Below are 2,650 nucleotides of genomic sequence, written 5' to 3' on the forward strand. Positions count from 1 at the left end.
TAAACTTATGAAGCAGTGCTAAATTGTTTACGGTACATCACGACAGTTTAGAGAAGACACAAAAATGTTCCGGTTGTGCACCCACGTCTTAATAGGCAAAGTTTCGCTCTACAAATTAAAAATAACGTTTTTGTAAAGGGAGAAAGCGGCGTTTTACGGACACGTAAGAGCCCATCTTGCCTAGGCAAGTTAGAATAAACAGTTCTATGCTCGCGGTGCTGTGAAAAACATGAAAATTAGGTCCTCGTACACTTTAACACGAGACACAGTGAACATATAATCTGGGTAAAAAGAACTAACAAAACCCGTATTGAGGTGCACACTTTATACATAAACTACCACAAACATGGTCCGGTCAAAAATGGGGATGAGACAACAAGATTAGGGAACACATCGGCGAGGTTTACTTGCACAAAATTGCGAATGACCGGGTGGGTGGAGTCCCGAAAAAAGGAGAATCGCGCAAATATTTGCTGCACGAAGATATGGGTTAAACCCAGCCCGCCAGCGCAGACCGGTGTAAAAAGGTTGTCACGCCTCACTGGCTCCATGGTAGACGACCACCCAAAAGTAGCGCAAATCTGGAGGAACCGCTGTATGTGACTCCGAGCGCAATGAAGAATTTGCATTACATATACCAATTTCGATGCCAAGAACGTGTTGCATGTCCGGGCCCTTCAAAAAATCGACAGGTTACGCGGAACGAAAGCCTGCGAATAACTACGAAGGGCCTCAGTGCGTCCCCGCCAATAGCGGGCGCTTTGTCTGTAGGCGTCCAGCGGAAAGCCCAGGTATATGTAGTACACAGAACCATTGAATGCCGGCATACTTGGTTGGTGTTGTTGCCCATGAGCCGATACCTGGAAAAGAGCAAGGATCTCCATGATACCGAAGCCGGGTAAGGCATTCAAGTTGGAGAACTTACGTCCTGTTTCCATTATGTCTTGCCTGGAGAAGCTTCTGGAACCTGTGGTGCTGAATAGGTTGTACAAGCACCTGGAGACGAACCAAAGTCAAAAGCTCTTCAAAGGGTTGACTTTAGCACCAGAAACTAACCCGAATTCGTTTGTCATAAAAACAACTTTATGAATAGTACTGGGTTTATCACTTCAGAAAAAGACCAAGTTGCAGTATACGCTCGAGCTTCGCGATCGCTCCGCCGCCTGCCGCCGCTTCTCCGCGGCGTTGACGGGATGTGCGCTGCGTGGCTGATAGGGGCTCGTGCAGTGTTTTGGTTCTTTTTCGCTTCTTTTCGCCTTTCCGCGAACTAAAAAAAACTTGTTGTGGTGACGCGTATAAGCAAAGAGTACGTTTAGGTCACTTAAAAAGCAGCTGCGTCTCCGTAGCGCACGCGATCGCCTGCAAGAGCTACCCGGGGATGCGGTTCTGCGCGCATCGTCGCCGCTCTTCTGGGCGTCGGCGACGGTAGCAGCATATCACCCCTGTCACCTCCAAATACGTCAGGCACAAATGAATTCTACTGTCGCCTTGTTTAGACTTAATACTGGCACAGTGAGGGGTTGGCTTCATTTTGCAGCGTGGACAACGAATGCGGCTTCGTTTTGAATATATACGTCGCAGAAAAGTATGTTTCGGGGATGTGATAAGCCACTCCCGGACAATAACTTATGCAAATTTTATAAGAATATAAACCATGCGAAAGTGTGAAGTATATTCCAAGCTTTACGTTGTTAAATATGTGTCCACACACGCCTCAAAGCAAGACCCTAGGTAATCTAATATGAAACCACGGAAAATACATACTGTAAGTGCGGAATAAACATAACAGCTCTAACGGAAATGAAAAAAATACAGTGCAGCTTCTCACATGCTAAAGACGTTCGTCGATACTTAGGTCAGGTAGGGCTCACCACACCAACTATACACGAAATGCACTGCTATTTCGCGAGACATAGGGGGTGGGGGGGGGTGGGGGGGGTAGCGGAGGGGGACGCTGTGTAGAAATGCGGAGCGGCATCAAGAAATGAACGTTTTAGTAATCCCACACACAAATCTCGTGTTCACTGTCGTTTTATTTTTCGACTACAACGAGCAGCTGATCGTTCTTCGGTCGCATTTTTGGGAGTATACAGGATAGGCACTCCACAAGTGATTCAAGGTGTCGTTGGAAGAGTATGGTATGTGATAAGGGCCTCTGATTTCACTTTCTCCTTTATTCTGCAGGCTCCCTATGCCATGTGACGATATTTAGAAGAAGCGTTTAGTCGCGGACGGCAATTACATTCTAAGCCCGTCTGCGCGCTGCTCGCAGAGGATGTATGTAGCAGATGAATATTTGCGGGCGCTTACCACACGACAAGACGGCCCTGTCGTGTGCTGATCCCCGAGTATAATTCTGCATTATCCATCATACTTACGTTGAATATTCCCGAAATTAACAAGACTGGCTCGTAAATGGTGGGGATCAATATCTGAGGTACATTATGGGCGAAAGTAACTGCCGTGCTGCCAGGTATGAGTGTTCCGCTGAATGTGTAAGCGCACAAAACTGATTTACATCGCAGTGTATGCCCGTAGCATGAACATCTGAGGAACCGAGGGTTACGGAGACACTGATAGTAAATTCAGGGCTGTGTAAATACAATCAGGTCCATGCATACGCCTGTTCCGCGACGCTGGCTTGTGACAC

Source organism: Haemaphysalis longicornis, unplaced genomic scaffold (genome assembly GCF_048455015.1).
Source record: "Haemaphysalis longicornis isolate Haplotype H1 unplaced genomic scaffold, Haemaphysalis longicornis Haplotype H1 scaffold_7, whole genome shotgun sequence".
Taxonomy (NCBI): Eukaryota; Metazoa; Arthropoda; class Arachnida; order Ixodida; family Ixodidae; genus Haemaphysalis; species Haemaphysalis longicornis.